We start from the raw sequence: 26309 nt of genomic DNA, 5'->3' as shown, positions 1-26309 counted from the left end.
TTTGAATTAGGATCATTTTTATTTTTATGTATTAAATGAAGTTTAAAAATTATATTGACAGCATTAATGCATCATATTATATTTCTTTCTATAGTATACCAAAATTAAAAAGCAGGTATAATTTACATCACATTGTCATATTCAGAGTACAGAAATAGCTTGTGTTAGAATGTTTAAAATACCTTATTTACTTAATTTAGTACAGTTGCCTTTGTATGGCTCCAATTCCTTTTCAGCATATTTCCATGTATATTCAAACCTTAGATGATAAATTACTGATTTCAAACACTATTTAATAAAACTAAGTTTTATAATAGCAAAATAATTTGCAGTTATAAAGAAATGTGACATATATTTTATATTCTTGTTAAGCTCAAATTAATATATTAAATACAAATATCTCTAAAAATAATTTTCTGATTTTTTTTTTTTTTTTTTTTGCGGTACGCGGGCCTCTCACTGTTGTGACCTCTCCCGTTGCGGAGCACAGGCTCCGGACGCGCAGGCTCAGCAGCCATGGCTCACGGGCCCAGCCGCTCCGCGGCACGTGGATCCTCCTGGACCGGGGCACGAACCCGTGTCCCCTGCATCTGCAGGCGGACTGTCAACCACTGCACCACCAGGGAAGCCCTGATTTTCTGGTTTTTATTTACTGTTTCCTTTCTTGAGAACTTGCAGAGTATCAGAACAAAATGTAATGCCTTTTTGAATGTAATGCCCATCCCTTTGCCTCGTCTTATCCAGTGTTTATGTACACAGTAAAATGAATGCAACTAATCCATAGCCTGTATTTCAAGAGTTCTCTAGTGTGTGAGTCCTTATAAATGGAGACTCAGATCAAACGCTTCAGCCGTAAGTAATTTCACAGTGTTCATACAGCTTCTTCAGGGTTGCCAGCCTGAGAGATCTGCTAATTATATATCCCTGTCCAAAGACTCTTCCTTTTTTTTGTCCAGGAAGTGTGTTTGCTTTCTCAAAGCCCACAGTTTCGAGGGGGCAGTATAAGTATGGATTGGGGAGGGTGAAAGGAATCAGCCATTTGGATGATCACTTCAGTTAAATTAACCGTGGGGATTAAGTGAGTGAAAATGTTAGTCCTAGGAGATTTTTGGACAGATTTACTGTTGTGGGCCTAAACAGTTTCTAGCATTCACCTTCTAGTTTTATATATACATACATACATATATATATATATATATATATATATATATATATATATATATATATGTATAGATACATAAATATCTATTCATTTCTTTGAGGTTAAGAAATGAAGTTAGCAAATCATGACCTTTATCTCCTGTACTGAGGTAACACTGACATAGTATGCTCCTTCCTCAGAAAATACTTTTCATGTGTTGCCACAACTAGAACGTGCGATGTTCTCTTGTTTTAATGTTGCTATTAGAGAACAGATGGGGACCTTCCCCTTGACCCTAACTTCAGTAGATGAATGGAGATCTCATGGGCCTATATCCTTACCCCTTAGAAGCATTCAGCTGCTGGTGGGCAGGGACTAGATCATCTCAAACCTTTTAAAAATGCTCATCTACTGAGTAGAGAACTGCAGACATGAGGAGTAGCCATGAGTGTTGTTTCATACCCTTTTCAGTAGAGAATATGACGTTAGAAGCCCTTGACAGGTCTCTGTATCTTGGTGTCCTAAAGTGTCTGCTTTATTTCTCACTATAAAATAAACACGTTTAAACCTAACCCAAAGAAAATAGTTTACCTCTAATATTGACAAACACTTCGTAAAATGTCCCACCACATCTTTGCAGTGCCTGAGTTAGACAGGGCCTGAAGTCTTTTATACTAGCTCAATTTCTTACCTCAGTGCCTTACAAACGTTACAGATGACAAGAGACACATACAGTTTATTAAGAAATCTGGGAGTTGAAAGTTGCTCAAAATCAAACCTGTAGAACTCAACAAAGACATTTATTGAGTTTATTCCCCTTTTGTCACAAGTCTGAGTGATGAAGCACCATCTTTTAATACTTTCTTCCAGTTCAAATATTCAGGGCTAGCTATTCAAAATATGCGATATCTTAAATATAATTATCTGAACATTGTACAATATAGATTCATCACATGTCTTATGGTACAGAAGGGCATACTACTAAGTGTCAACTAATCACACCATGAAATATGTACAGACACACCTAGGAACAGCCAGCATTTGCTTCCATCATTAATATGTTGATATAATATTCAAGTAAGGTTTTTTCCTCACCCCTTCTTGGTCTTTTGTATAATGTCAAGCAGTGATTAGTTTTAGTTTCCTCCTGTGATTGACATGATTGGATAATGACTGGAGCAGTTTGGTAAATTTGGCCTCTTGGCAGTTCTTTGCGACTGACCCCCCCAAGATTGTAAAACCTGTGATTATGTGCATATATTTGCATCTTGTCTAATAGCTGAGCTTCAGCAGAATCATGCTACAGCAGAGTTTCTCAGTTTTTATGTTACAGTAGAATTGCCTGGGGAGATTTTTAAAACATACCAATGCCAGACTGAATGCACAACCCTCTCTTGGGGAGGCACCCAGGCATCGGACTTTTTTAGAGCTTCCAGGGGATTCCTGGGTGCAACCAAGAAGCAGCAACAGAATCCAAATCAGCATGAAGAAACCACCCCCCGACACTGAGCCCTGAATTTACCATAAAAATAGCATTTTTCTGTCAGGTTGATGGACGCCAAAGTAAATTTTGACCAAATTACTTAGACTTTGGTGACACTGTTCAGACATACCCTCATATGTCATGGAGTGTGTCTGATTGCCTCCAGAAAACTAGGCCGAAAGTGAACAATTTCCTTTGTTCTGGACTCCCTGTTTTGGCAACGTAGCAAGCTGTGTGCCTGGACCTGGAAAGCTGGCCCGTTAGGGTGACATTAGGAACAGTGTCCACCTCCACAGCCCCACTGCCCCTACACACCCTAACCTAATATCATCCCTTTTTCCCACATGAAAAACACCCCTTCTCTAGGTTCATCTAATGGTGTATTCATGCTCAACCCGGTTCAAGTGTTCAGACAAAGCTAAGTTACTAGTTGATAAAGCTTTAAGATATAATCCCTCCCAGAGGTTCCAAAATTTTAATAAGGTCTCTTGAAAGCCACAAATATCAAAGTTGCAAAACTTTAATGACAGTAGTAACTGGGAGAGAATTAAATAATTGGACTCAAAGGGCCCTCTTCATTACCTCTTTTCAAATTATACCACTTGGGCAGTTTTCTTATTAGATTAACCCTTCTGGAAAACATTAAGCTTCTGTTCACAGTAAGTTCAGAGAACTTACTATTACCCATTCAAAAAAATTTTTTTTGTCCTTTTGGTTCCAAATATGTCTCCTTGGTCATATAAGTAAGTAGTCAGTTACATTATAAATTATTATTTTACCGAAGGTAATTTGCCCCTGAAGCACTAAAAAAACACTTTATTTGCTAAGGAAAGTGTGCTAATTGATTGCCTTCAAAAATTTAATTTACTCCAGATAATGTATTATCACAAAATACCGTAGATAAAAAAATAAATAAAAAATACCGTAGATGTCATATGTACTATGCTTTATCAATGAACATTAAAGACACGAATGAGGTAACCACAGAATTTTAAATGATGCAATTGACATTACAGGAGTTACGGCCTCTGTTGATAATCTTGCCTTTGCTAAAGAAAATTGTGTTACCGATTATTCACTTAGTTAATTTTTTTATGTTCTTTAATGTTTTCACTATAACTGCTTTAGCAATTGGAAAGCATTAATAATTTAGGTAGAGTGTATATGTTTTTATTTCTTATGTGGAAAATCAAGAGGCTCTTTGAGAGCTGGAATTGGTGAGTTCTACAAAAGCAGGCTGGGACTTGATAGCTTTAAACACCTCAATATCATATCTATTAATTTATGTTATTTTTAGCAACATGAACTGTAACGAAAATGATCACCTCTTGATGTTATTTACATCAGTGTTAATTACCATTTTTCTTTTTCTCTTTCCCCTGTTGCACTCAGCGAGAGGAAATGTTGAAGGGAAAGCTTTTACACCTCCTGCTTGCCTCTGCTTGCCACCTCCCCGCAACTACCTTCATATTCTTCAATTGTCCTCTTTCTCTTTCATACACATACACAGAGAGTTCTATTTTAAGGTGATAAATCCTAGCAGTGTCACTAACCGCAAGCATTCTAAAAAATTGCATCATCACTTTGAAGGGTGTCTGCCAGTAAGGGAGGTTAATGCATTTGCTCCCTTCCAGTGGCAGAGGCTATCTCTGCTTGGTCATGGCAGGAAAGGAAAATTGACCTCCTGTTCCCAATTTTATGTGGAATTTTTTTTTCCCAGATAGGGGCGGTGACCTTGCCAGAAGGATCCAAGTACATGTAAAATCATATTTGACTTGATGATGGATGGCCAGTTACGTGGGTACACGCCTCTGTTCTGATAAAGTTGGGGCCTGGGGATAGGGCAGCTACATGTTAATGCCTTTTACTCTTGCCTCCAGCTGGCAGGAATGATATTTTCAGAAATTCAGTTGATTCTCAAAGGAGATGATTGGCAGTCCTATCATAAAATATAGAATAAGGACCTAATCTTGAGTTTCATGGCAGAACTTAGGTTTCGTGCTTTCAAGTTGCTCTACTAATAAATTGCTTGTCTAGAGCTAATTTTATACTTTGAAGTTTTTCAGTGAGTTCTATGAAAGACATTTTAATTTATCGCATAAAAATGTCTTCCAAGCTTTCCATGCTTTTTCTTATTTATCATCTATTCTCTTGCTCTTAGCATGTGGGAAGATGTTCACATTTGCCAAGTTACTTGTTTCCTGAGTAATAAAGTTTTGGCTTAGGTGATTGCATTATAATTTATAAAGGTTTTGTCACAACTTTTAGTTCTTCTAATTTGAATGTGAATTCATGTTATCTCATTTTCTTAATAAGTGTGTTATACCAGTATGAACCTAGACTATATGTGATTTATTGCTTCCCCCTTATATTTGAAGACTATTAAAATTACAGGAGACAGATCAATAACAATAAATTGGTTTGTTGTTGTTGTTGTTTTTTTAACCCATAGTGATATGCCTTTTTGGACACAAGAACTCAACAGATATGAAATGGTATCTTTATCATTAATTCTTATCTTTCCATACAGCTAGAATTAATTCCGCAGTTCTCATGGTTTGCAAAAGCTGACAAATTAAAAAATTCTAGAGAGCATCCTTTGGACACTTCTAGTTTATGTTTTCCCCAAGTGGAGACAATATAGTTCATGATGTGATATAGTTTGCGAAGCTAGAAGGAACCTTAGTAATGATCCCATTCACTCCTTTCATCCTGCAAGTGGGGAATTTAATCTCCTGTAAATGGTATATTCAGTGGTAAAGTTGGGAACGATGTCTTGATTTATTTTCCTCAAAGAATTTTTATTTTCCAGAACATTATCTCCTCTAACCAATTTGAAGTTAAGAGGTATATGTTTTCGTTTTATTTGCTTCTAATCTCTGTATTGTCTGACCCTCTGGGTCCCCTTTTTTTCTGTTTGTTGTGATTGGATTATGTAACATAAACATGGCTGCCATGAAATCGCCTTTAGGATGAGGCGAATTATGAGAAAAGGCTGAAGTACAGGCTGAAACATTGCCGACCTCCAAAGTCGTCTATGGCTGTTTATTATGGATAAATGTTATTTGATAAATGCGTGAAATATGGGAAACACCTGTAACATACTCTTCAGAGATTTACCTCATTGACAACCTGTGACTAATCTGAGTCTGAAGAAACTATATAATTATACAAATTCTTTTTTTTATGATCAAATATACAAAATAAGCAAAATAATATACTAGATCCAGAGATACTGACATTCAAATGATTTGTGACCTTAGGAAGTTTTTAAGTTTCTCTGTGAGCTTCTGTTTCCTAATCTGTAAAATGGGAAGCATTGTCCGTTCATTGTTGCAGTGGTGTGAAGGGCAGATGAAATGATGCAAAGTGGATATTTCACACAGTACCTACCACACAAGAGCCTTTCTGTGAATGTGCATTTCCCTTCCTTCAAAGTTTCCAGAGAAAACACGGGTGGTCTTTTTAGGTACTATTTGCCTTGTGACAGGTTATAAACAACAGGGTTTTCTGGGAAGTGAATCAGTGCTTATTGACGATTGCCTGGAAAGGAAAACAGAGGAAGAATTTGTTAGCAGCTTAGTCACTAAGGCGACTTCTTGTGAAAGAAAGTCATCAGTGAATTGTACACATAGCATGGGTTTGTCTTCTCTCTTCACTTTTCTCTTGGCCACATCTGAGGAGAACCCACCTACCCAGGGGGCCTATCACCTATTAAGGGGCTTCCTCCGGTTCACATGGCAGCAGCTACAGTAATTGAGGCATGTAATTTAAGAGCAAATGAGCTTTTAGTGGTTGTCTTGCATTTCCAAAACTATCAAGTGATGGCACATAACACACAGCCTCATTTCTACATCAGATATACATCTACCAGTGATAGTATTTTCTTTGTCATTATCGTGTGGATGAGTAGATTCAATTTCCATTTAATTCGTGGGATATCAAAAGATTATGAAGTTGCCCTTCATTCTGCCTGGATTTGAAATTCAGTTATTATTCTATCAGTATTGACACTATGAGGAAAATGCGATGTTAAGAAAGTCTCCAAATTACACAGTAGTCACTACGTTATGGTAATATGTCAGTCTGGAAACGATATATTTTTAAAGGTGCAAATGTTCAGTGTGTCAGATGATCAGATTGCAAACTCCCAGGACATCTGGAAGTCATTTTTTCTTAGAAGGAATGTTTTATAGGATTAAATTATATGGGTTGAGAGAAGGCTTTATTTTTATAAAGATGAGACTAAAGATCTTTATTAGAGGTCAAAAGAGGAGAATGTAGAGGGTGTTTAGCTGTGATGCTTTAACACCATGTCAAACCACGCACCTGTCTAGAAATGACAACTCTGTTCTTATAAAAACAACTACCAAATTAAATACTGAAAAACTCATAAAAATCGAAGGTTTAATAGTAGTAGCAACAATGTTGAAGGAATGTTTGCCTGCTGTTCTGCTACTTAGAATTTAAATTTGAGGAGTTAAGTGGAGAATAGTTTAGTATAATATATTTTTAGATGGAGCTTATAAGTAAATGGATGGTAAAGAAATGAAGCACATTTTCCAAGGACATCTTCTCTTGCAAGCAGAGATGGATGTGGATTAACAAAAGAAATAGTAAACTATCCCAGACTATTGTTGGTAGGAAAACAAGGTTTGAGCTTAAAACACAGACTAGCTGTTTACACTGATCATAGTAATCTTGTGCTTGGAAAATTTCCTGTTTCACTTTAAGCCTATATAAAAAGCCTAGACAGTGACTATGTCCACTTGCAGAATATAATTAAGAAAGGCCTGTTTCTATAGGAGAAGTTTTCATTCGGTACCCTTCACCAATAATTCATCAACATCAAAGAAAGGAGAAAGAATCCCCTATGTATCGACTGTCCGTTATGTACTAGGAGTCATTTGATTCTTATAGCAGTTCTACTGATTTGTTGTTATCCCCATTTTACACTCGAAGAAGTTGAGATGCAGAGAAATTCATTCATTTCACACACCTTTATGAGTGTTTACTAAACAGGTGGCTGACACTGGCCTTGGCTCTGGGGTATCACAGTGACCAAGGTGGAAAATGTCACACCTCCCATGGAACTTGCTTCTTATCAGAGGAGGGAGAAAATACACAAGTTAAGAAAAATACAAACGAGCCAAAACCAAGTAGCATTCGTGCAATATTAAAATACTAAAAGGGAGTGATGCAGCTGGGACTGTGTAAGTGGGAACTCTGGATTCCTTAGTCTGGGAAGACTTCACGGAGACAAGGTCCGAATGGAGGGAGGAGCTGGCACTGTGGAGGTCAGAGGGAGGCACGGGGCGGGCAGGACGAACAGTCACGGCCAAGTTCTGAAACCCGTGCCCTGCAGCTCTGTGAGCAAGGGAGAAAGTGCAGCAACATCTGGGGTGAGGTAGGCAACTGATAGATCGCTCCAGACTTGAATTTTAAACTGAGAACACTGAGAAACAGTTGGAGGGCTTTATGCAGAGGAAGGAACATCATGACCCAGTTAATTTTTTTTAACGTCTTTATTGGATTATAATTGCTTTACCATGTTGTGTTAGCTCCTGCTGTATAACAAAGTGAATCAGCTATATGCATACATACATCCCCATATCCCCTCCCTCTTGCATCTCCCTCCCACCCTGCCTATCCCACCCCTCTAGGTGGGCACAAAGCACCGAGCTGATCTCCCTGTGCTATGCAGCTGCTTCCCACTAGCTATCTATTTTACATTTGGTAGTGTGTATCTGTCCATGCCACTCTCTCACTTTGTCCCAGCTTACCCTTCCGCCTCCCCGTGTGCTCAAGTCCGTTCTCTACGTCTGCATCTTTACTCCTGTCCTGCCCCTAGGTTCATGATAACCTTTTTTTTTTTTTAGATTCCATATATACATGTTAGCACATATATTTGTTTTGCTCTTGCTGACTTCCTTCACTCTGTATGACAGACTTTAGATCCATCCACCTCACTACAAATAACTCAGTGTCGTTTCTTTTTATGGCTGAGTAATATTCCATTGTATATATGTGCCACATCTTCTTTATCCATTCATCTGTCAGTGGACACTTAGGTTGCTTCCATGTCCTGGCTATTGTAAATAGTGCTGCACTGAACATTGTGGTACATGCCTCTTTTTGAATTACGGTTTTCTCAGGGTATGTGCCCCGTAGTGGGATTGCTGGGTCATATGGTAGTTCTATTTTTAGTTTTTTAAGGAACCTCCATGCCAATCTCCATAGTGGCTATATCAATTTACATTCCCACCAACAGTGCAGGAGGGTTCCCTTTTCTCCACACCCACTCCAGCATTTATTGTTTGTAGATGTTTTGATGATGGCCATTCTGACTTGTGTGAGGTGATACCTCATTGTAGTTTTGATTTGCATTGTAGATTTGATTTGATTTGTTAGTGATGCTGAGCATCCTATCATGTGTTTGTTGGCAACCTGTATATCTTCTTTGGAGAAATGTCTATTTCGGGCTTCTGCCTATTTTTGGATTGGGTTGTTTGTTTTTTTGATATTGAGCTGCATGAGCTGCTTGTATATTTTGGAAATTAATTCTTTGTCCGTTGCTTCGCTTGCAAATATTTTCTCCCATTCTGAGTGTTGTCCTTTCGTCTTGTTTATGGTTTCCTTTGCTGTGCAAAACCTTTTAAGTTTCATTATGTCCTTTTTGTTCATTTTTGTTTTTATTTCCATTTCTCTGGGAGGTGGGTCAAAAGGATCTTGCTATGATTTGTGTCATAGAGTGTTCTATCTGTGTTTTCCTCTAAGAGTTTTATAGTGTCTGCCCTTACATTTAGGTCTTTAATCCATTTTGAGTTGATTTTTGTGTATGGTGATAGGAAGTGTTCTAATTTCATTCTTTTACATAGCTGTAAAAGTTTTCCCAGCACCACTTATTGAAGAGGCTGTCTTTTCTCCATGGTATATTCTTGCCTCCTTTATCAAAGATAAAGTGACCATATGTGTGTGGGTTTACCTCTGGGCTTTCTATCCTGTTTCATTGATTTATATTTCTGTTTTTGTGCCAGTGCCATAGTGTCTTAATTACTGTAGCTTTGTAGTGTCATCTGAAGTCACGGAGCCTGATTCCTCCAGCTCCGTTTTTCCTTCTCAAGATTGCTTTGGCTATTCGGGGTCTTTTGTGTTTCCATACAAATTGTGCGATTTTTTGTTCTAGTTCTGTGAAAAATGATATTGGTAGTTTGATAGGGATTGCGTTGAATCTGTAGATTGTTTTGGGTAGTATAGTCATTTTCACAGTGTTGATTCTTCCAATCCAAGAACATGGTATATCTCTCCATCTGTTTATATCATTTTTAATTTCTTTCATCAGTGTCTTATAGTTTTCTGCATTCAGGTCTTTTATCTCCTTAGGTAGGTTTATTCCTAGGTATTTTTTTCTTTTTGTTGTAGTGGTGAATGGGATTGTTTCCTTAATTTCTCTTTCAGATTTTTCATCATTAGTGTGTAGGAATGCAAGAGATTTCTGTGCATTAATTTTGTATCCTGCTACTTTACCAGATTCATTGATTAGCTCTTGTAGTTTTCTGGTGGCATCTTTAGGACTCTCTACGTCCAGTATCATGTCATCTGCAAATAGTGACAGTTTTACTTCTTCTTTTCTGATTTGGATTCCTTTTATTTCTTTTTCTTCTCTGATTGCCATGGCTAAAACTTCCATAACTATATTGAATAATAGTGGTGAGAGTGGGCAACCTTGTCTTGTTTCTGATCGTAGAGGAAATGGTTTCAGTTTTTCACCATTGAAAACGATGGTGGCTGTTGGGTTTGTCATACATGGCCTTTATTATGTTGAGGTAGGTTCCGTCTATGCCTACTCTCTGGAGAGGTTTTTTCGTAAATCGGTGTTGAATTTTGTTGAAAGCTTTTTCTGCATCTATTGAGATGATCATGTGGTTTTTATCCTTCAGTTTGTTAATATGGTGTATCACATTGATTGATTTGCGTATATTGAAGAATCCTTGCATTCCTGAGATAAACCGCACTTGATCATGGTGTATAATCCTTTCGATGTGTTGTTGGATTCTGTTTGCTAGTATTTTGTTGAGGATATTTGTATCTATGTTCATCAGTGATATTGGCCTCAGGCCAATATCACTGATGAACAAAGATTTTTGTGACATCTTTGTCCGGTTTTGGTATGAGGGTGATGCTGGCCTTATAGATTGAGTTTGGGAGTGTTCCTCCCTGTACTATATTTTGGAAGAGTTCAAGAAGGATGGGTGTTAACTCTTCTCTAAATGTTTTATAGAATTCGCCTGTGAAGCCGTCTGGTCCTGGACTTTTGTTTGTTGGAAGATTTTTAATCACAATTTCAATATCAGTGCTTTTGATTGGTCTGTTTATATTTTCTATTTCTCCTTGGTTCAGTCTTGGAAGGTTGTGCTTTTCTAAGAATTTGTCCATTTCTTCCTTGCTGTCCATTTTATTGGCATATAATTGCTTGTCGTAGTCTCTCATGATCCTTTGTATTTCTGCAATGTCAGTTGTTACTTCTCTTTTGTCATTTCTAATTCTGTTGATTTGAGTCTCCTCCCCTTTTTTCTTTATGAGTCTGGCTAATGGTTTATCATTTTTGTTTATCTTCTTGAAGAATAAGATTGTGGTTTTATTGATCTTTGCTATTGTTTCCTTCATTTCTTTTTCATTTATTTCTGATCTGACCTTTATGATTTTTTTCCTTCTGCTAACTTTGGGTTTTTTGTTCTTCTTTCTCTAATTGGTTTAGGTGTAAGGTTAGGTTGTTTATTTGAGATGTTTCTTGTTTCTTGAGGTAGGATTGTATTGCAATAAAGTTCCCTCTTAGAACTGGTTTTGCTGCATCCCATAGGGTTTGGGTGGTCATGTTTTCTTTCTTTCTTTTTTTTTTTTTTGAGGAATTTTCTATTTTCTTTAATAAAAGTGGTTTCAGGAGTTCAGACTCTAGATTCCTATTGGTGGTCGTGTTTTCATTGTCATTTGTTTCTAGGTATTTTTTGATTTCCTCTTTGATTTCTTCAGTGATCTCTTGGTTATTTAGTAGCATATTGTTTAGCCTCCATGTGTTTGTAGTTTTTACAGTTTTTTTCCTGTAATTGATACCTGGTCTCATAGCATTGTGATTGGAAAAGATACTAGATACGATTTTAATTTTCTTAAATTTACCAAAGCTTGATTTATGACCCAAGATATGATCTATCCTGGAGGAAGTTCCATGAGCACTTGAGAAGAAAGTATATTCTGTTGTTTTTGGATGGAGCGTCCTGTAAATATCAGTTAAGTTCATCTTGTCTAATGTGTCATTTAAAGCTTTTGTTTCCTTATTTATTTTCGTTTCAGATGATCTGTCCATTGGTGAAAGTGGGGTGTCAAAGTCACCTACTATTATTGTGTCACTGTTGATTTCCCCTTTTATGGCTGTTAGCATTTGCCTTCTGAATTGAGGTGCTCCTATGTTGGGTACATAAATATTTACAATTGTTATATCTTTGTCTTGGGTTGATCCCTTGATCATTATGTAGTGTCCTTCTTTGTCTCTTGTAATAGTCTTTATCTTAAAGTCTATTTTGTCTGATATGAGAATTTTGAAAGCTACTCCAGCTTTCTTTTGATTTCCATTTGCATGGAGTATCTTTTTCCATCCCCTCACTTTCAGTCTGATGTGTCCCTAGATCTGAAGTGGGTCTCTTGTAGACAGCATATATACGGGTCTTGTTTTTGTATCTATTCAGCCAGTCTGTGTCTTTTGGTTGGAGCATTTAATCCATTTACATTTAGGGTAATTATTGATAGGTATGTGCCTATTACCATTTTCTTAATTGTTTTGGGTTTGTTTTTGTAGATCTTATTCTTCCCTTGTTTCCCTCCTAGAGAAGTTCCTTTAGCATTTGTTGTAAAGCTGGTTTGGTGGTGCTGAATTCTCTTAACTTTTGCTTTTCTGTAAAAGTTTTAATTTCTTCATTGATTCTGAATGAGATCCTTTCTGGGTAGGGTAGTCTTGGTTGTAGGTTTTTCCCTTTCATCATTTTAAATATGTCCCGCCACTCCCTTCTGCCTTGTAGAGTTTTGCTGAAAGATCAGCTCTTAACCTTATGGGGATTCCCTTGTATGTTATTTGTTGCTTTTACCTTGCTGCTTTTAATATTTTTTCTTTGTATTTAATTTTTGATAGTTTGATTAGTATGTGTCTTGATGTGTTTCTCCTTGGATTTATCCTGTATGGGACTCTCTGCACTTCCTGGACTTGATTTCCTTTCCCATGTTAGGGGAGTTTTCAACTATAATCTCTTCAAATATTTTCTCAGACCCTTTCTTTTTCTCCTCTTCTTCTGGGACCCCTATAATTCAAATGTTGGTCTATTTAATGTTGTCCCAGAGGTCTCTGAGACTGTCTTCAACTCTTTTCATTCTTTTTATTCTGCTCTGTGGTAGTTATTTCCACTATTTTATCTTCCAGGTCATGTATCCGTTCTTCTGCCTCAGTTATTCTGCTATTGATTCCTTCTGGAGAATATTTGGTTTCATTTATTGTGTTGTTCATCATTGTTTGTTTGCTTTTTAGTTCTCCTAGGTCCTTGTTAAACGTTTCTTGTATTTTCTCCATTCTTTTTCCAAGATTTTGGATCATCTCTACTGTCATTACTCTGAATTCTTTTTCAGGTAGGCTACCTGTTTCCTCTTCATTTGTTTGGTCTGGTGGGTTTTTACCTTGCTCCTTCATCTGCATATTTCTGCTCCTTCATCTGCATATTTCTCTGTCTTCACATTTTGTTTCACTTACTGTATTTGGGGTGTCCTTTTCACAGCCTGTAGGTTCGTAGTTCCCTTTGTTTTTGGTGTCTTCCCCCAGTGGGTGAGGTTGGTTCAGTGGCTTGTTGTAGGCTTCCTGATGGAGGGGACTGGTGCCTGTGTTCTGGTGGATGAGGCTGGATCTTGTCTTTCTTGGGGGCAGGACCACATCTTGTGGTGTGTTTCGTGGTGTCTGTGACCTTATTATGATTTTAGGCAGCCTCTCTGCTAATGGGTGGGGTTGTGTTCCTGTCTTGCTAATTGTTTGGCATGGGGCATTCATCACTGGTGCTTGCTGGCCATTCGGTGGAGCTGGGTCTTAGTGTTGAGACGGAGATCTCTGCGAGAGCTCTCGCCGACTGATATTACATGGGGCCAGGAGGTCTCTGGTGGTCCAGTGTCCTGAAGTCAGCTCTCCCACCTCAGAAGCTCAGGCCTGACACCATGCTGGAGCACAAAGACCCTGTCAGCCACACTGCTCAGGACAAAAGGGAGAAGAAGGGAAAGAAAAAAAAAATTAAAAGTAATTTTTTAAATTATTAAAATAAAAAAAAGAAGAGAGCCACCACGCCATTAAACAAATCCAGCAATGATAACAAGCACTAAAAAGTAAACTAAGAGAAACATAAAAATGAGAAACAAATCAGTCATGGACAGCAAACCCCCAGTCTGCAGTTGCTCCCAAAGTCCACCACCTCAATTTTGGGACGATTCATTGTCTATTCATGTATTCCACAGATTCAGGGTACATCAAGTTGATTGTGGGGATTTAATCTGCTGCTCCTGAGGCTGCTGGGAGAGATTTCCCTTTCTCTTCTTTGTTTACACAGGTCCTGGGGTTCAGCTTTGGTTTTGGCCCCGCCTCTGCGTGTAGGTCACCCTCAGGAATCTGTTCGCACCCAGACAGGAGGGGGTTAAAGCAGCAGCTGATTAGGGGGCTCTTGCTCACTCAGGCCGGGGGGAGGGAGGGGTACGGTAGTCCCAACTGGAATGCGGGGCAAGCCTGCAGTGACAGAGGCCAATGTAATGTTGCAGCAGCCTGAGGCACGCCATGTCTTCTCCCGGGGAAGTTGTCCCTGGGTTGCGGGACCCTGGCAGTGGCAGGCTGCACAGGCTTCCCGGAAGCGGGGTGTGGATAGTGACCTGTGCTCACACACAGGCTTCTTGGTGGCGGCAGCAGCAGCGTTAGTGTTTGATGCCCGTCTCTGGGGTCTGAGCTGATAGCAGCGGCTCACGCCTATCTCTGGAGCTCGCTTAGGTGGTGCTCTGCCTTCTGTGGGCACACAGGGAAGGAATCCCTTCTCCTCACACATCCCGAAACAATGGTCTGTTGCCTCTTCGGCAGGTCCTGACTTTTTTCCGGACTCCCTCCCGGCTAGCTGTGGTGCACTAACCCTCTCAGGCTGTGTTCACGCCACCAGTCCTCTCCCTGTGCTCCGACTGAAGCCCGAGCCTCAGCTCCCAGCCCGCACCCGCCCCCCCCGCCCCGGTGGGTGAGCAGACAAGGCTCTCAGGCTCGTGAGTGCTGGTCGGCACCGGTCCTCTGTGCAGGAATCTCTCCGCTTTGCCCTCCGCACCCCTGTTGCTGTGCTCTCCTCTGTGGCTCTGAAGCTTCCCCCACCTCCGCCACCCACAGTCTCCACCCACGAAGGGGCTTCTTGTGTGTGGTAACCTTTCCTCCTTCACAGCTCCCTCCCAGAGGTGCAGGTCCTGTCTGTATTCTTTTGTCTCTGGTTTTTCATTTTTCTTTTGCCCTACCCAGGTACATGGGGAGTTTCTTGCCTTTGGGGAGGTCTGAGGTCTTCTGCCAGCGTTCAGTAGGTGTTCTGTAGTTGTTGTTCCACATACAGATGTATTTTTGATGTATTTGTGGGGAGGAAAGTGATCTCCACTTGTTACTCCTCTGCCATCTTGAAGGTCCTTCCCCCCCCTGCCCCCAGCAGTTAATATTTTTAAAGGCTACTATTTTTAAACCAATTGGGTGGAAGGGAGAGTTGGGGAGAGTGAAAGCAGGAAAATCGGAAGCCGTTTCACTGGTCCAGTTGGGTAGTTGTAGTGAGATGTTGAGGACCGATAGTATGGCATTCAGGGAAAGGAGAATAAGGACAAATCCTAAATTTTTGGCGAGATCCAAAGAACCATTGACTGTGAGTGGAAGTCTGAGAGAGGAGTTGGCTTATAGGTGGAAATCAGGAGTTATTCTTCATTTGCTCAGTTGGAAAAGCTAGTTTGTTAGAGTCCAGGAGAAGATGGCAAGTAGGCATTTGGCTAAATAAGTATGGATTTGTGGGTAAATATAGGAGGCAAGAAATTGAGTATCATATTACTTTGAAGAATTTCAGATATCAAATATTTGAACCAGTGTATGATGAAGTGAAAATTCAATTCCAGTTTTAGTTAATTTGCTTGTTTGTTGTTATGTGGTGGAGTATTTATTAGAGAAAACATTATAGACCAATGATCAATAAAGTTGTTATAGAAAGGTACAGAATTTGAACAAAAACATAAAAATTTAGGTGTGTGGGAAATGGGTGAATGTGTTCAAAAGGTACAAACTTCCAGTGATAAATAAGTCATGGGGATGTAATGTGGAGCCTGGTGTCTGTAGTTGACAGTACCGTATTGTATCAGTATATTTGCAAGTTGATAAGAGAGTAGATCTTAAAAATTCTCGTCATAAGAAAAAAAATTATAACTGTGAAATGATGGATATTAACTAAACTTGTTGTGATCATCGTTTCACTATATATGTATATCAAATCGTAACGTTGCATACCTTGAACTAACCCAATATTACATTTTACTTATATCTCAATAAAGCTGGGGGGAAAAGCCCCTAAAATTTATGCTACGTATTAGCAAGTTATATTAGTCTAATATTTAAAATGATCAACTATAGGTTGGGAGTCCGCCTGCCAATGCAGGGGACACAGGTTTGTGCCCCGGTCCGGGAAGATTCCACATGCCGCGGAGCGGCTGGGCCCGTGAGCCATGGCCGCAGAGCCCGCGCGTCCGGAGCCTGGGCTCCTCAATGGGAGAGGCCACAACAGTGAGAGGCCTGCCTACCGCAAAAAAAAAAAAAAAAAAAAAAAAAAGAAAATGATCAACTATAAAATGAAAAAGTGGCTGATAGACCTAGTGATCTTCTTAGCATGACCTAACTTCAATTAAACATATAACCTGTATAAAATGTATTAGTTTTATAGCATAGAGCACTTCTGGGTCAAGATCATATTGAAATATATTTATAATTTAACAGCTAATTATGCTAATTACAATTGTGTATACCTTAGCTAACTTTGTTCAAATATGAAAAGTATCTTACAAAAAGCAGTTTTTTGTGGGGTGTAGTTTGAGTGATGGGAGTCAGGATTGTTCGGTGCGTGTTAGAGGAAATGCATTATGAAGTACTGTTGCTCATTTATTTTAAATCCAATTCTAAGACAGAATACAGTGTAAATGTATAGAACAGTTGTGTTTTATTATTCAAGTTTTAAATATTAAATGAGAGCCAATCCTTAGTGAAATGACATAATCCAGAAAAAGTGACTTTCAAGATATTACTGTAAAATGAATGCCGTTTATACATGTCCCACATTAAGAAATAAGTAACAAATAACTAAATGAAATCAAAGCTTTATTATCACAGATAATTTCATAGATTATATGAAAATATTTTGAAAGGAAGATGTTCAGATGATGATCAAACCTATAGCACACTATGATAATGCTGAGAGCACTTCGTTGGACTTCTAGGAACATGTTTCCTTTCACACCCCTCCTCTCGATAAGTTTTAAATGATTAACAGTATAGAAAACGTTACGGCATTTCACACATATTCTTGGCTTTGTTAACTTCTGCTCTGACTGAACGTTTAAAACATCTTGTGGAATACTTGTTACTTTGAATTTTGGAATTCTCATCAACAAGTGTCCAGAAATCAACACAGAGTCAAGTTAAGAAGAGTAGGGTTGAAAGGTCAGTTTTGAGTGAGTCATTTTTCCCCTCCATGTGAAAGAAACTTTCTCATTGGCTAGTGTTCAATAACAGCCTGACTATAAGTAAAAATTGACCTCCACAGTAGCGGCCTTGGGAAACTGCGTGTTAAGCACATCATTTCTGATATTTTATAGTAGTGAGTAAATTATTAAGAAAATATTATGCCTCTTAATATAACTCCTGGTTAATCCGTGTGTGAGATAGGGTTGTGGATTTGGGAATCATGAGTGACTGGAAATAATTGTTAAAGTGAAACCAAATGAGTAAAAATGGATTCAATGGGGATCTTCAAAAATGGAGCTATCGGAAAAATCCAGAGGAAGTCTGAAGGGGATTGGAGTCTGAAGAGGCCAGTTGGAAAACATGCCCCTGAAAGCAGGGAGGATGGATGGATGAGGAAAAAGTCTGGATCAACCATGGTCTCCTTAGGGAGGAGAAAACATCTCACAAAGGCCTCTGGCTGTAAAACCACTGTCACTGCCCCAACGGTGGCACCTCCACTGTGGCCAAGGCTCCACCTTTCCTGACCCACGTAGGGCTCCCCAGCTGAACAGCTGTGCCTGGGAGTTTGTTGACGCCCAGTTCAGCCTCCGGGAGACCAAGCATGTTCCTTGATTTATAACGTTTTTTTCGGTGAGCTGTTAATGACAAACTGGTTAATTACCCTGGATAATCAAGAGTTAACTCTACTTGCTAAAGCAAAACTATAACACATTAAAAATATGTTTCTAACATGGTTGAAGCACAAATTTCTACATTTAAGAGCCTCGCCTCCTTCATCTTTCAGCCATGATTCACAAAACATAAAACTTAACAGTTTAAACATTTCTTAAATTCAGATGTTGACAAAGCACCTTTAATCCTGTGGAAAAATAGGCAATGGACATAAAGAGAAAAATGACAAAAAGTGACAATAGGGTACTCTGAGATATAGGAAAGGATGCTTAACTTCATCCATAATAAGAAAATTAATTTGTATTCCCATAGTCAGATCTGCAAAAATCCTAAATTTTAATAACATACTGTTCTCTTAGGTGGTGTGCAACAGTGTCTCTCACATGTAGTAGAATATTAAACTGATATAATTCCTATGGAGGCACATTGGCAGTTTCTGTAAAAAATTATGAACTCATGTATCTTTAGGCCCAGTAATTCCACTCTAAAAATGTATATTACAAATATATTTTCACATATGTGGATTGGCATATATTCATGTATACACATTGTTAGCACTGTTTTTTAAAAATTGAAGTGTAGTTAATTTACAGTATTGCGTTAGTTTCAGGTGTACAGCAAAGCGATTCAGTTATACATTTATATATATTCTTTTTCATATTCTTTTCTATTATAGGTTATTACAAGATATTGCATATAGTTCCCTGTGCTATATAGTAGGTCCTTGTTGTTTATGTTTTATATATAGTAGCTTGTATCTGCTAATCCCAAGTTCCTCATTTATCCCTCCTCCACCCACTTTCCCCTTTGGTAACATAAATTTGTTTTCTATGTCTGTGAGTCTTTCTGTTTTGTAAAGAAGTTCATTTATATCGTTTTTTTAGATTCCACAGATAAGTGATATCATGTGTAGTGCTGTTTTTAATAGCAAAATTTATAAAAATGCAGTGCCTGCCAATAGCTGATTCGTAAAGTGGGATATCATGCAAACTGTATCCTCTCTGAGTTTTGGTACAGGAAGACTTTTAAAGTACATAAAGTGAAGAAAAGCAAAGTAAACAACAGAGCTTCTATTATGATTCTTTTTATATACAAAAAGTTAGGAAAGTATTAAAGACCTATATATTTACCTTATTTGTTGTGTAGGTATAAGAAACTCTGGAGGAATACCCAAGAAAGTAGACAGGGTTTGACCCTTCAGGGTGAAGGAGTGAGAACTCTACAGGGAGAGTGAGGCCAGATGGAAGGGAATCTATCATTGTAAATCTTTATATTCTTTCTGGTTCTGAACCATAAAAAATATTTTCTTAAAAAAAAAAAAGGTAAACCGGCCTGATTTTCTCCGGTATATAAGCCTGAAAAAACTTACCTCTAAAATTGATGTACAGAAGTAAAATGAAGAATGCCAAAATCTGATTTGTGTTATTTTTACATAATTACATTGATTTTTAGTATCCCTCTGAAACCCCAGATCTAGTACCTAATGCAGATTATCTCAGTATGCATTGAATGTTTCATCAAAATGAATTACAGTCTGTTACCCCATTCCTAAACAGCTTAAACTTTAAATAAGACTTACTGTATTGTATAAAATTTGATGGCTAGCTTTCTTCCACTTAATCTTTCAGGGCTCTGCCGTCACAGTGCACCATGCTTTACTACTATCATTCTCCTCACCTGCTTATAATATATATATTTTTTTTCCCCATACCTTTTATTCAACTTTTGCCCCCTGCTGGCAATTATGCACATCAAAACCAATTGGTATTTTAAAAATAAATCCAGTCATGTACTTGCTCTTAAAACCTTTGAGGGCCTTTCCATTATATTTAGAATAACATGTCCTAGTTTACAAGGCCCCAAAGGAATGTTGAATGAAGGACACAGGGTGGTCCCAGGTCAGGGTCCCTCTGGCCTGCAGGCTCAGCTTCGGAAGCTGTTCACTTAGGACTTGCTCCTTTGGCCTCCACTGGAATAAAATGTAATTAAATATTTAGGAGGCAATCAAAAATTGTTAAATCATTGACTTTTATGGAGTAGCACTTTATATTCTATGATTTTGTTCAGTTCAATGATTTAAGTATGTGCACTCACACACATACAGTACATACATAGACAGTGATTCTGTGTAACCTTTGTCCCATGGTGCCCTTGTGTTCGTGGAGGAGTTCAGAGACCTGTAAGGCAGAATATCGTGTATAACACTGAATAATGATAATTTATATAAGATAGGAACATAAGGAATATTAAAATTCGGGCACTATTATTTTTCTTGACCGAGGAAATAAAAGGCTGTTTAATGCCTAGGCTATTCATGTGTACTTTTGAACTTTTTCTGCTTTTGTTGGAAGCAGTTTATGATTAAAAGTTGGAACACCACAATGCCTGTTGTGGACCTTTGACTTGTGAGAAAGATAGAAATCTAAAAGTTCAGAAAGTGCCTGAAAGGCTGGCCACAGTCCATTGCTGGAAAGACCAATTAGGAAGCCCTGTTTACACTTAAAAAAAAGTTAATGGCTTATTTCTTTACCACTCTGTTTCAACGTTATTACAAGCCATTAGTGAATATTGATCAAGTCTGTCAAAATCATCAAAGCATGTAGTAAGAAACCTTTTCCATTGGAATTGTTAAGAAGTTGAAGAAATTTCGAACCTTTATTTCTACATTTCATTTTCTTTAATAATGCTGACTTCGTGTGTGATTCAATATTTTATTGTTGAATTAACTTTAAGACATTGAATAAAAGAATTGATTTGGAAAATAATAAAATGTTTAAAGTCCTGGGTCTCAGGAAGTCACTACTTTGCAGGTGACTGGTAGAATGCATTCAAAAAAGGAAACACCCATCCCTAGGAGATCTATTTTTTTGTTTGAGAACTTAAAAATATACTCTGTCCTCCCCCATCTTGTACATGGATGTGTGGAATTTAATTATATTTTGACAAAGTGAGGAGAACTGTCTCTATAATATATTGATGTCAGTGAGTTTTAAAACTATTTCCCTTGCAGTTTTAAAAGAAAGACCATGAGAGGAAATGACTAAATCCTCTGAGTATGCCTTCATTGACAGCGGATAATTAGCAGGCAGTTTAGCAATAATAATTAGTTCCCTCCTGAGAAAATTTCCGGATGAACCCTGAGTTGGTGCATCCCAGTTTAGTCTTGTTTCTTTGTCCACTGCCTCCCCCAAGTAATTCGTGTTATTTTTAGAGTAGGAAGAACTCAAGATGAGCTTCCTCCGGGTTTACGCGGTCAGCACTGTCCATTATTTGCACTGTGTTTTCTGGAGATTACCTGAGATTAGAGTTTCTTTGTTCCCCTCTTCCTGTATGTTTTCTGATTCTTTCATCTAAGCAGCTTGCAGCAGTGCAGAGGGATAAATAGGTCAGCCATTGCTTGGTAAATACACCAAGTCCACGGACTATAATTTGGTGCTAAGACCACTATTATGACTTAAAATGCTGGCTCTAAAACTAAAATGAGGAAATATTCTTAAAGAAGGAGGGAAGCTTCCTGCTTGAGGTTTTTGTTTTGTTTTGTTTGCCTAAGTATATACCAAAAATTTTTTCAAATCATTTTGAAACTCTTATCAAGTTATCTACAAACATTTCAGTTTTCTTAAAGTAAGATGTATAAAACTGAAAACGTCACCAATTAATAAAGCAACATGAACGCGTCCGTAGTCATTTGAGACAGCTTTTTAAATACATACGAAAGGTAATTAAAATTGATATTAACCTAAATTTTCCTTTTGATGTTCTTGCTGTTGAATTGTTTTGAATTATATCAATCACAGCTATTGAATATTGGGAAAACCTTCCGTTTTACTTTATTATTAATATCAAGCTCTGCAAAAATGTATTCAAGTTCAGAAACATCATAATCCCTTAATAGACTAGACTTAGTTGCTTCTATAGGGAGTTTTCTATATAAGGTTATGGAGTCACTGTTTATAAGGAGCAAGCTTTTAACAAGTCAAACAATCTTGATGCTCTTCGTCTCTGGGGACCAGAATTGGGGATGACTAAGCTCTGTGAGTATACAGTGGTGATAAACACCCCATCTCACATGGATCATTAATAGCAAAGCTCTCCAGTCAACCTCTTATTCAAATTTTGGCACCAACAATGACCAAATAACCTTAGCTGTGCACTGAATCTCTTAAAAGCTCTCTTTTTGCAATTAGAAAACGGAGGTAGTTGTAGGTCTTACCTCGTGGAAGTGCCCATGATTAAATGAGATGTTTAGCCAAATATCTGGGCAGCCCTGATCTAGTTAAGTTGAGACCTAAAATTGATCATCACATCAGGCAGTACTCTTAAGCAATTGATATAGTTTTTCTCCTGTGTTATAGTGACTTTTAATTTGAATTTTAAGAAGCCTGGGGTCAATTTTGATACTCACTTTAACAGTGTATAGGATATTAGAGAATAACTTTCACTTAATAGCATTTATTCCAGCATTCCCATCTTATTTTCTTCGTTTTTTAATTTCCCTTCATTTTAGCACCCCTAGCAGTATATTTGTTTGTTCAACTGAATATATTTGTATGAGTCATCTCAGATCCTTTTTGGAAAGATGCAAGTTAAATAAATAAATAAAAGTAGAAAATTAGAGTTAGTATTAAAGCATAAATACGTACAACCTTTAAAAAATGTTTCTAGTTTAGAATGCCTCTGTGTCCATTATTCCAGATATATGTCTAAAACACAAATATTTACGCATAATGGGTACTTTTAACCTTTCCTGACTTAAAAGTCGAGGATGTTGGAGAATCACAGACAGTGGTTAGTACCTTGATTCTGAAATTTCCACGGAAGAGCCTGAACTTCTTAGGAATCAGTCGTTGGCATTATTCTGTTGGGTGGTGATGGTCAAAGTGGAGAGTTGCAGAAACATTCAATGCACAGCTCTCATATTGGGAACATGTTTAAAGAAAACTGCAGCCTATTTATTGGATCTTATATTTAAAAAAAATAAGTTAGGCATTATCCCAGGAAGTGTCTTCGTAAGTGAAATGAAATTTCTTAACTTACTGCCTAACGCACCTACATGATATTCAATTTTATGTATCCAGACATACCTTGGCAGCAATTTTCTCTGAGGTGATATGGATGAATCAAAATAAATTAGCTCCGAAATTCCTGATAACCGAAAAGTATTCCCTGACCCTGTAATCATTTAAATATATGAAAGGTAGTAAATGAATATTTTAACTACTTCCTTTCAGGCAAGCTTAAATAAGGGTCGTGGGATATGTAGACTTGTTCATTGATCACTCCCTCCATTTGTTAAGATTCCAAAAATTACAGATTCAGCACTGTGCTTCGAAAGGCTGTAAAATATCTGTGGTTGGGTTTGTTTATTTTTTTTTAGCAATGTTTTATCACCTCCATTTCAAAAATGCAATTTAGTCAAAGAGTTAATAAGTTTGAGTGTACAAGGGTGATTAACATGTGAGGAAACCAATCTAAAGAGGTTAAGTGGTTGTTCCTAGTTACTCAGGTAATTAATGGCGAAGCCAAGACCAGAACCTGGCTTTTCAGATTCTCAGCCTACAGGACTTTCATTATGGCATATACATCTGTTGTACTTTAATTCTCATTTTTGTTTTTTTTTTTGTGATTTGAGTGATTTTTCATTGTAATAGTATATAGCTATAGGATGGTCATTTATTCTCTGGGCACCTGAGTTTCTTCATAAGTAAAATAAAGGACAGTGGTAATTCAAACGGTTATACTGTGGTTGTTTACTGTGGTGGAAAAAAAATTGATACGTGTAAAGGCTCTAAGAAATGGACAGTTAAAAATTTTGCATTTGTTGAAATTTTTCCCTTTGCATTTTCCGGTCTACATCTCCACAGGAACATGAGTTCCTCTTTGTGGTCTCATGGGATCGACTTCATCATAGCGATGGGAAGATGGGTCAGAATAAAATTTGATTAGAAGAAAATAAGACTGATGGGCCAGTAGTTAGTCTCTATTACTGACAAAGAAACAGGAACGATGACCTTTACACTATAAAAATTATAGTAAGCATAGTATGCATTGCAGAAGTTGGCAAGTCATAAAAAGAAGTAGAAGTTTTGATGTCTATATCTCTATTTATATACAGAGGTAATGAGGTCCTAATGACTGGGAAAAAGCAAGGTCATTCCATCCCTAGATGGAATTCATTTATGGAGTGCCTCCTTTACTGGTTGAGCTGCCTCTCTTTCCAATTCATACTTTTAAAAATTGGCACTGACTACTCCACTGTGACAGCACTTTAGGGTAGCGCCCTCATGTTTGTTTCCTTTCCTGGCTTTCTCTCATTTTCCAGCCAACTTATTCTCCTAAGCTTTGTACATTACTGTGTTTGGTAAGTCTGTAGTTTAGAGACCTGCTAATTCTAGCTAGTGTATAACCATTCTTTGAACAGTTGAATCTTTTCAGATAATGATTTCACCATGCATAAAGCTTGAGGAATTTTAGCAACATACTAGAATAAGTGGGGAGCCTTTTCTGGAAAATACTCCACTTAGCAGCCCGGATGTAAAACCATAAGTGATTACATGTGAAGACAAGGTGTAATGGCAGTGGAGAGCTCTGATTTATATTTTTGTTATAGTATTGAATCCCTAAAATACGCATCTCTGTTTGTGAATGCCTATTTAGGAAGGAAAACAGTGTGATTCTACCTTGACAAAATTACTGAGTGGGAAAAATTTGTCTTCCAGGATTCAAGAACACGTAATCTCTCAAATTCCTATTTTCATCTTCCCTAAATAAAGCACCTTATTATTATTTCCATCTGTCCCTCAAAACTTTAAGTTCTTTATTTAGGTGAATGGTCAAATGATTCAGTATCACAAGTTTTACCTTTATAAATGATAATTTGATGTTAGCAAAATTGGTTGTTTTAACTAAAGGTTTAAAGTTAGCCCCATTCCACAAAACTTTGGACATCAACAGTTTCAGGGTAGAGAAATAGAAGTTAATACATTCATAATAGAGGGGAAAAGATACTTCATTCCTCTTTTCTCAGAAATAGGCAGTGTAAGAGCGGACAAAGTGCTATCGATTTTCATATTTCATACTGCTGTCTGGGTTTGAGTGTTCTGGTTACCAGTATTTCACCTTCTTTGTCAGATGCATTAGGACCTTTGGGAAATGAAGTTATCTTCTAACTTGTCAATATTTCCAAGGAGCCTCTTTAAGAAATCTCCAACATGCAGGGTTTCGTATTAATTCTCTCTCATCCTCAAAGGCTCTCACATTATCATTTACTAACCTTAAGTAGTGAACTGCCATATGCAATTAAATAGCTTCAACAAACAAACAAATACACACATACGAGAGGTTTGCCAGATTCTGGCTTTCTAAAATTAAATGTATGTTAACTAAAACAAATAATTTGTAATTTCTGAAGTAGGGGTGAATGCATAAACACCAGCCCAAATCACAGTGGTAGAAAATAGATCCCCATCAGTTTTAACAGTCATTCCCACTGTACTGAATACTACCACATTAACAACACTGATAGTTTTCATTCTTGGACGATTTGATTTTGGACATGACTTTCAAAACCAGTTTCAAGTGGAAACCTTTTTTCTGAGTTTTTGTTCATCTGGAATTAACTGGACTCGCTTTGGGAATATTTATTGTAGAATTGGGATTTTTGTTATACATAGAAAAGTAAATATAAAAGTCATAATGGAATTACTTTTCCATGTAGCACTTTACATTAAAGTTTGTGGAAAATAATTCTTTTTGTATTTAAAAACGTAGGATATTTACCTTACCTATTAAGTTGAATCAAAGCTTTTCAATTAATAAACTTATAAAAGATGTTAATTTGTGCATATCACAACTTATTTCCATTGTACTTTTTTTTACACACTGAACAAATATTAAAAATTTTTTTCCAGTGTTATTGAATTATAGTTGATGTATAATGTTGTGTTAGTGTAAGGTTACAACATATTGATTTGATATATGTACATATCAAGAAATGCTTACCACAATAAGTTTAGTTAATATCCATCACCTGACATAGTTAGAATATTTTTCTGTTGATTCGAACTTTTAAGACCTACTATCTTAGCAATTTTCAAATACACAATTAAGTATTGTTGATGCGCTATATATTTTTAATCTTTTTGAGTAATAAATTTTAAAGACTTTGTATTTATGATAAAATGAATGTTAATTGCACGGTATTAATAGATATG

At 37.4% G+C, this 26309-nt stretch overlaps 1 protein-coding gene across 1 annotated transcript in view; it reads left to right on the top strand.

The window, feature by feature from the left end:
- Nucleotides 1–26309, top strand: part of SEMA3E (semaphorin 3E) — a 259454-nt gene that overhangs the window by 127320 nt on the left and 105825 nt on the right. The gene's annotated exons all lie outside the window — the stretch shown is intronic.

This window comes from Phocoena phocoena, chromosome 9 (assembly GCF_963924675.1).
Source record: "Phocoena phocoena chromosome 9, mPhoPho1.1, whole genome shotgun sequence".
Classification (NCBI taxonomy): domain Eukaryota; kingdom Metazoa; phylum Chordata; class Mammalia; order Artiodactyla; family Phocoenidae; genus Phocoena; species Phocoena phocoena.
The sequence above is the reverse complement of the archived record's forward strand: the minus strand, read 5'-3'. Positions and strand labels throughout refer to the sequence as shown.